Source organism: Canis lupus, chromosome 25 (assembly GCF_048164855.1).
Source record: "Canis lupus baileyi chromosome 25, mCanLup2.hap1, whole genome shotgun sequence".
Lineage (NCBI taxonomy): Eukaryota > Metazoa > Chordata > Mammalia > Carnivora > Canidae > Canis > Canis lupus.
In genome coordinates this window covers 25979423-25989075 of record NC_132862.1, presented here as the reverse complement: position 1 = coordinate 25989075, position 9653 = coordinate 25979423, and the positions used below count along the sequence as shown (strand labels likewise).

General features: G+C 42.1%; 2 pseudogenes; both read right to left on the bottom strand.

Moving 5' to 3' along the window:
• Nucleotides 1–3283: 3283 nt before the first annotated feature.
• On the bottom strand, nucleotides 3284–3787 carry LOC140616852 (fatty acid-binding protein 5 pseudogene; annotated as a pseudogene).
• On the bottom strand, nucleotides 3787–5438 carry LOC140616851 (cationic amino acid transporter 3 pseudogene; annotated as a pseudogene).
• Between the last annotated feature and the right edge of the window lie 4215 nt (nucleotides 5439–9653).

Sequence of the window (9653 nt, the reverse complement as noted above, 5' to 3'; positions counted from 1 at the left end):
GGGATAGTTTATAGGTCAGGTCAGTGTGCAGGAAGAAATATTACCAAAGTTCCCTGGGGGGTGGCTGTCTCATGGTCTTGAAAACACTGCGTCTCCAAGAGGCAATTTGCTTTTATCACAAAACATATTTGCAACTCTTTAGTTTTAAAGGACCCTGCAGTCTTAAACTGTCTCCCCGCTTCCAGACTCTGCCACATACACTCTATGTAGCACCCCAACACCAAAAGCCCAGACAACACTCATCCATGCAGAACACCTGTTTTCTTGATTATATGCAACAAATGTTGTTTTCTAGGTTGTCTTTATTGCTGCCCTGTAGCAATTCTTGGGCTACTTGTCTCCATTATCAATTGATATATGTTATGCTCTTCCAGCAGGCAGATTCATTCTAACTCTAATTCAAGCAAAATCACGTGGAAAGACCAATTTCCTTCACCAAGTATATTCCAATTGATAAATATGATTTTTAGCTAGTATCTTGTTGAGAATTTTTGTGTCCATGTTCATCAGGGATATTGGTCTATAATTCTCCTTTTTGGTGTGGTCTTTGTCTGGTTTTGGAATTAAGGTGATGCTGGCCTCATAGAACAAATTTGGAAGTACTCCATCTCTTTCTATCTTTCCAAACAGCTTTAGTAGAATAGGGATGGTTTCTTCTTAAAACGTTTGATAGAATTCCCCTGGGAAGCCATCTGGCCCTGAACTTTTGTGTCTTGGGAGGTTTTTGATGATTTCCTCAATTTCCTCGCTGGTTATTGGTCTGTTCAGGTTTTCTATTTCTTCCTGTTCCAGTTTTGGTAGTTTGTGGCTTTCCAGAAATGCGTCCATTTCTTCTAGATTGCCTAATTTATTGGCGTAAAGCTGCTCATAATAAGTTTTTAAGATCGTTTGTATTTCCTTGGTATTGGTGGTGATCTCTCCTTTCTCATTCATGATTTTATTAATTTGAGTCTTTTCTCTCTTCTTTTTAATAAGGCTGGCCAATGGTTTATCTATCTTATTAATTCTTTCAAAGAACCAACTCCTGGTTTTGTTGATCTGTTCCACAATTCCTCTGGTCTCTATTTCATTGAGTTCTCCTCCAATCGTTATTAACTCTCTTCTTCTGCTGGGTGTAGGATCTATTTGCTGTTTTTTCTCCAGCTCCTTTAGGTGCAAGGTTAGCTTTTGTATTTGAGTCCTTTCCAGTTTTTGGAGGGATGCTTGTATTGCGATGTATTTCCCCCTCAGGACTGTTTTTGCTGTATCCCAAAGATTTTGAATGGTTGTATCTTCATTCTCAATAGTTTCCACGAATCTTTTTAATTCTCCCTTAATTTCCTGGTTGACCCTTTCATCTTTTAGCAAGATGGTCCTTAACCTCCATGTGTTTGAAGTCCTTCCAAACTTCTGGTTGTGATTTAGTTCTAATTTCAAGGCATTATGGTCTGAGAATATGCAGGGGACGATCCCAATCTTTTGGTATTGGTTAAGACCTGATTTGTGACCCCATATGTGGTCTATTTTGGAGAAAATTCCATGTGCACATGAGAAGAATGTGTATTCAGTTGCATTTGGATGTAAAGTTCTGTAAATATCTGTGAAATCCATCTGGTCCGGGGGATCATTTAAAGCTCTTGTTTTGTTGGCGATGTTGTGCTTAGAATATCTGTCAATTGTAGAAAGCGCTACATTCAAGTCACCAAGTATATTATTATCTAAGTATGTCTTAGCTTTGGTTATTAATTGATTTATATACTTGGCAGCTCCCACACTCAGGGCATAAATATTCATGATTTTTATGTCCTCTTGTTGGATAGATCCTTTAAGTATGATATCGTGATTTTTAGATTATATTCTTTTGGTTTATCCTTTTCTCTTTTTCTTTTATAATTGCAGAAATCACAAAGCAGAAGGGATTAGAAAAAACTAGGGAAGTGGGATAAAGAGTGTCCATAAAAGAGTGGTGGTAGAGGTTCTCTGTTGTAGATATTGTTGCCTGAGTTGGGGTGAGGCAGGTGGGTCTTCGTGGAGAAGTTGTATTGGTCTATATTTGGATGATAACTGAGGACTCTGAGGCAGGATACAACTTTCATATGACTCAGATGATTTGGTGTCTTTCCTACAACAAAACAAAGCAAGACAAGTTAACTTTGCAAGGGAGCAGGTGAAGCAGCCATGTAGAGCTGTGAGAGGGCCAAGCACAGTCTGGTGAGAAAGGACAGAGAGAAAGAGACAACTGAGTCCTTACACAGGAGGACAGTGCGCACTTAAAGATATGAAGGAAGATAATGAGAGAGATAGTTGGCCTTTCCTAAGATACACCGTGTGCAGTGTATTACTGAGGGTATGTGTTGGGAGGAGGTGCATGGAAGAAGGAGCCATGGGCTCTGAGCACTCACAACTGTTAGTCTAGGTGGAGACAGATTGTAGTGATGGATGGGACTACTGGATGGACTTTTAGATTCTGTGCTTACAAAGAAAGGAAGGATATGGGAAAAAACAAAATGTTTAGTAAGACTTCTTAGAAAAAGTGTTCTGAATCAGTGCTCTCCTATGTTATAGTTGTAATTTGGAAAATGAGGAGGACAGGAAATGGATTTCCTTCTACTGTTTGCTTTGAGGATTTTCATTAGGTGTTGTGTATTGACAGGATCCTGGGTTGAGAAAAAAAAAAAGGGTATTGAGTCCTAGGGGGAAGTAGAGAAGAAACTGATTTTCCCTTTTGACATCAATGTATCACATCATTCTCTAATCCCTTCTTAGCTCCCAGCTCTTTCTTTTTTTTTTTTTGTATTTTTTTTGTATATTTTTTATTGGAGTTTGATTTGCCAACATGTAGCATAACCAGTGCTCATCCTGTCAAGGGCCCTCCTCAGTGCCATCACCCAGTCACCCCAACCTCCCACCCACCTCCCTTTCCACCACCTCTCTTTTCACAGAGTTAGGAGTCTCTCATGTTCTGTCACCCTCACTGATATTTCTCAACATTTCCTCTCCTTTCACTGTTACTCCCTTTCATTATTTTTGGAAAAAATAGTCCAGATAGAGTCAGCTTCTCTGCCATAGGCCCATTCTCCTCCAGTACCTGTGCTTCATTTCACTCATTCTTCTTCTCAGGCTGATACTTGAGGATGAGTACACAAATAGCATCAAGAGAGTGAGGTGTCAGGGACCCAATTGCACTGAGGTCCACAAGATAAGTGAGTCCAAAGAAGAATGTCATGACTGCTGCAATAACACAAATGATCACGATGACCACAACCTGGGTGAATGTGCCAAAATAGGTCCTGGCAAGGGCATATTTTTTTTTTTAGCACAAACACATTTATTTACTAACCAAAGGAATGATCCTAATTAAATCAACACTTTGAAATAGTTGCATGTAAAATGTTTGTGGTAAAGATAATTGAACACAGTAATGAAAAAAAAAGCAGTATGGAGATTTGCTCATTGAACTGAGCTTGTTCATCCCCACAGATAATTCCTGTCCAAAATGATGATGGAATTTTTACTCTACTTTTTCATAGATCCGCGTACAGGTGACATTGTTCATGACGCATTCCACCACCAATTTCCCATCTTCCAACTTTCTTGTTATTGTGCTTTCCTTCCCATCCCATTCCTGATGTTGAACCCATGCGCCGTCTGTGAAGTTGCAGACAGTCTGAGTTTTTCTGCCATCAGCTGTAGTTTCTTCAAACTTCTCTCCCAGATTACACGAAAACTGTGTTGTTTTCAAAGTGCTCTCAGTTTTTATGGTGAGGTTTTTGCCGTCAGAAGAGATGATACAATCTGGTTTGGCCATTTTTTTTTTAATTCAGAGGTTTTATTCTGTAAAGCACATATGCACATATTTCAAACACAGAAAATTAATCTGGGAGTGAATGCCATAACAGATCAGCTACTGACCATCATGCAGCAAGGTAAGTGAGGTGGGTCCGCTGGCCCTCGTAACCCCACAGTGCCTGCAGGAGGGTTGAAAACCAGGATGCTGAATCCCTACATACTGCCACAGAAAAGGCAACCGAAATGCAGGCGCCTAGTAACGAGAAAAACTTACAAATAGAATCAATACTGATCCAAGTCATACAGTGAAAGGGCAAAAGGAAAAAGGAAAGAGATCAATATGATCTGAAACAACCATTTAATAGTAAGTTGCTAACCTTTTATTGGACCTCCAGTCCAAGATGCCTGAGGATGCCCCAGGGGTCCTGTGCAGGGTCACTCGGAATGGCACATGGGCCCCAGATGGGATGCTTTTCTTATCCTGAGGTCCCCCAGGAGGATGTGGCAAAGGACTGGGCCATCGTCTGCCATCATCTTTATATGACTATATATGGGGACTGTAAAGTTTAAGATGCATGCAGAAAGAAAACAGAAAAATCCAAAAGTTACAACATAGAAGGCAGGAGCCCAGCCAATATGGAGAAATATGTCAGGCAAGGGGCTACCAGGTCGAAGCTGGTAGTAAGGCACCATAAGTGTAAGTGCTGCAGAGATACCAAAATACAACAAAGAGCTGATGAACAGTGAAATCACAATGCCCATAGGGATAGAATGCTGGGGATTCTGGGTTACTTTACCTCTGGTCACGATGTTGTCAAAACCAACAAAAGCATAGAAGCAGGTAGCTGCACCACGGAAAATCCCCTGGAAGCCAAAAGGCATGAATCCTCCAGAGCCCAGAGGGCTCAAACTAGAGGTGTCATTGAGTCCAGCCTTCACGTAGTCCTCTTCTGTGAGCTTCCAGTTGCGCAGATCCCTTAATGATGCCAGAGATGATGACAAAACTGAGAAAGAAAACTTTAACCAATGTGAACCATTTGGAAATCTGGGAACACTCAAAAACCCACAGATACCAGAAATCAGTGAGGAAGAATACAAAACACGTAACAAAGAAGCCTAGATATTTTTCAAAGACACGGGAAACATATGATGAAATGTTCTCAGTCAGGGTCTCAGATATCTGGTCCCCACGCAGGTTGTCAAAAATTAACATCCACACCCAACCCAACACAACTCCATCAGCAACAAGGAAGAGGAGGAGATTCCAGCCAGTGACAAAAGCACCAAGTTCACCTACAGTGACATAGGTGTAGACATATGCAGAGTCAGCATGAGGAATCCGGATACTCAACTCTGCATAGCACAGCCCAGCCAACAACGAGGCTAGGCCAGCCACCAAAAAGCAGATCACAATCGAAGGTCCTGCTTGATTACTGATCACCTCCCCAGCCAGGACATATACACCTATACCCACTCTGTGGTCCACACCCAGGGTCACTAAATCCAGTGTGTTCAAATATCTGATCTGGGTCACATCTTGCTTCAATGTACGTCTGCGTACCAGCTTTTGACCAAATCTGCGAAGTGCCTGACACAGCATTCCAGCTGGAATTGAAGAGGATTCTATGATCAGCGCTGTAGCAAGCCCAGAGTGGAGAGAGTCTGTGATCTGATTCAGTGAGGCTGAGTTAAGCTGAAATGGGTTGGGGCTGCTGAGTTCCTTTGCTCAGGCTTCAAAGATGCTGCTTCATATTTCATCTGGTACGTGCTGTCATTCCATAATGCCTAAGTAAATGGTAAATATTTACTGAACAATGGTGTTAAACCAACCAACCATAGCTCAGAAGTCCCATGTAACCTGTCGCAGCCCAAATATCACAGAAACTGACTCTAAATGGCACCATAGACAAATCAACCCTGCTTTCCCTACAGAAAAAGTACCAAATATCTTCCAACATTCTGCTTTTAAAAAAAAAAAGATTTTATTTATTTGAAGAGAGAGAGAGAGGGCACTAACATGCACGTGTGCACTCACACACACGCGCGGACACACACACACACATACACTAAAGGGGGGCAGGGGTAGAGGGAGAGGCAGAAGTAGACTGACTCCCTGCTGAGCAAGAAGCTCCAAGCAGGGCTCAATCCCAGGCCCCTGAGACCATGACCTGAGCCCAAGGCAGGCTTTTAACTAACTAAGCCACTCAGGCACCCCCTAATATTCTGCTCTTTTACATACTACATAACTTATTCCAATTTGGGTATGTCTGACACCTCTAGCTTCATGTACTAATTAAGCTGTACGACACAGTGAGGCATGAATGTATTGTGCAATAATTCACATGCGGGGTGTGTGTGCTGTGCTTGAGCATGAGATATGACACATTAATTCATGGATTAGTGGGCCTCACTGTAATTGCAGACCCATTTTTAAAAATCTTCTGTTCTTAATATACAAATATTGATCCTCCAGCCTTAAAATCCTTAGCCCCTACATCACCTAGCCAAGATCAGATGGCACTTTGGCCCCCTAGCCTTCATTCTGCCTCATCCATTCAGCTCTACTGATGGCCAAGAGTGTATAGTCCACCTCTCCCTTTCCCTACCTAGTCCCGCAGAGGTGCTGTGAACAGAGAGGAGTGAGGAGGAAGGGGCAGGGTCTTCATAACCACCTGCAAGAAGGAGAGGACCAGGCTGCCTGGGAAAGAAATGCTAGAGAAATGGGGGCAGCAGCCACCCCACATCCAGGATTGAGAAGGGAGAGGAGCCAGGAAGGTGGTTTTGGGAATTCTGACATTCAATACACCTCACCCAAAGTACCCAGGCAAAATTCACTACAGTTTTTGTGTCCACAGTTATGAGAATGTGATGGGCAGGGAGAAAAAAATGTCACCTAGCTCAATAGCTCATGACCTAAACAATTCCTTCTGTCTCCTCCCTCTCTGGGCTCCAGGAGAGAAGGTGAGCTCACTTCTGCAACAGTTTCCTCACTGGCAACTCTGTGCTCTGTACACACCTGCAATATCTGTAATGTCAGATTCCATGAGCCTGGAGACCACGGTCTGCTCTTTGAGCTTGTATTTAAACCCTCACTTGTAACTCCCTATGAATTTTTCATAAGGAATTATTTTTAACTCCCACAAACCATTGTCTGATATGCAAAATTTTTTAATGAAGGAACACCACATGTGGTTCTTCTTTCCCCCTCCTCTGCTGCTATTCAAATGGTCCCCTCCTCAAGGGAAGCAAGGCTTTGGATATAGAATTCACAGCAATGGCCTGGAAATGAGTAGTGGAGAAGAGAATAAAGTCACGTGGCCCCCAACCTCCTCCCTACTCAAGCCTTGGTTATGAGAGAACTTTAGGAATGTTGCCAGAGGTATTGAAAGACAGAAAGATCAAGTCTAATTGAAAAGTCTTCTCTATAGATGATCAAAAGGAACCCTTGGATTATGGATAGCTTAGCCATCTACCTAGAAATCTATCTCGGATTTGCCATTCACCTGTTTCAATGTTATATTTTATTTTAATTTTTTTATTGGAGTTCAATTTGCCAACATTTAGCATAACACTCAGTGCTCATTCCACCAAGTGCCCCCCTCAGTGCCCCAACCCCCTGCCCATCCCCCCGCCCACCTCCCTTTCCTTTTTTTTTAAAGATTTTATTTATTTATTAATGAGATTCAGAAAGAGAGAGAGAGAGAGAATATGAGGCAGAGACACAGGCAGAGGGAGATGCAGGCTCCATTAAGGGAGCCCAACATGGGACTCGATCCCAGCTCTCCAGGATCAGGCCCTGGGCTGAAGGCTGTGCTAAACCGCTTAGCCACCCCGGGTTGCCCCCACCTCCCTTTTCACTACCCCTTGTTCATTTCCCAGAGTTAGGTGTCTCTCATGTTTTGTCATGCTCACTGATATTTCACCCATTTTCTCTCCTTTCCCTTTATTCCCTTTCACTAATTTTTATATTCCCCAAATGAATAAGACCATATAATGTTTGTCCTTCTCTGATTGACTTACTTCACTCAGCATAATACCCTCCAATTCCATCCACGTTGAAGCAAATGGTGGGTATTTAACAACAAGCAGTGAGGTAGATAGGGAGGGTCGATTCTTTTTTTTTTTTTTAACTCAATGTAGTTAAAATATAGTGTATTATTAGCTTCAGGGGTAGAATTTAGTGACTCATCAGTTGTATAGGACACCCAGTGCTCATTATAACAAGTGCCCTCCTTAATGCCCATCACTCAGTTACCTCATCCCCCCACTCCCCACCTAATCAGCAACCCTGAGTTTTATTCCTACAGTTAAGAGTCTCTTATGGTTTGCTTATCTCTCTGTTTTACATTCCCTTAGGTCATCTGTTTTGTTTCTTAAATTCCACAATGAGAGAAATCATAGGGTGTCTTTCTCTGACTAACTTATTTGACTTAGCATAATACACTCTAGTTTTATCCACATCATTTCAAGTAGTAAAATTTCATTCTATTTGATGGCTGAGTAAATATGTATATATATATACCACATCTTCTTTATCCATTCATCTGTCAAAGGACATCTCAGTTTTTTTTATATATTTTAGCTATTGTGGACATTGCTTCTATAAACATTGGGGTACATGCACCCTCTTTGAATCACTAAATTTATATCCCTTGGACAAATACCTTATAGTGCAAATGCTGGGTTGTAGGATAGCTGTTTTTGACCTTTTGAGGAACCTCCAGACTGTTTTCCAGAGTGGCTATACCAGTTTACATTCCCACCAAGGGAGGGTCATTTTTTTTTTAAGATTTTTAAAAATCTATTTATTCATGATAGACACACACACACACAGAGAGAAGCAGAGACACAGGCAGAGGGAGAAGCAGGCTCCATGCCGGGAGCCCGACGCGGGACTCAATCCCGAGACCCCAGGATCGTGCCCTGGGCCAAAGGCAGGTGACAAACCGCTGAGCCACCCAGGGATCCCGGGAGGGTCATTTCTTAACTCATGGAAACTTTCTACACTATAAACGTAACTGAGGTATACCCTGCTCATCCCCAGGCTTCAGATGCTTCCATGGTTCCCACTGCCCTCTTTCATAGTCCCTCCTTCTTTCATATTCTGACCTGTGCTCATTCTGCCAGCCTCATCCTCTGCCCAGTTTCTGCTCTGGCTGCAAAATTCAGCACTCACCCTGTTCCCTTGTCTCTACTGCGCTCTTGGCCCCTTCACTTTCCTATACCCTACTTCTCTTTGGGTTCCCAGCTCAAAAGTGCTTCCCGGGATTCCTTCCCTGACCCTTATGCTGCCTTTCCTATGTGCTCTCAAAGCACCTTGCTACTCCCATGTGTCATTTATTCTAATGTTTCTGAATGCTACGTCAGCTGCTTGTCTCCTCCATCAGACTGTGAGGCAGGTGCTCACTAAGTATTTGTTAACCAAATGACTATACTGAGAAGAGAAATCTGAAAAAGCCCATAATCCAGAATTCTTATCTACTTGACATTGACAGGAAACCTTTAGAAACCTGGATCAGATAAAGACATTAATGATATCACCTTCCTTGCATAAGGCAATCAAAATGAAACGTGTGGAGAGAAAACTAACTGTGAAAATACATTAACCACACATCATTCATGGCAGGTATGAGCCATACCAGGTGATAAAGAATTGCTTCTCTTTGAGGACACTTGTTTAATTACCTTTTTTGTTTTTTATTGTTTAAATTCAATTTGCCAACATATAGTATAACACCTAGTGTTCATCACATCATGAGGACACTTGTTTTAAAAAATATCAGGCTGTTGAGGATCCCTGGGTGGCTCAGCGGTTTGGCACCTGCCAAATTTTTTTTAAAAATTTTAAAAATTAAAAAAAGGAGTAAGGATCTGCAGGTAGATGG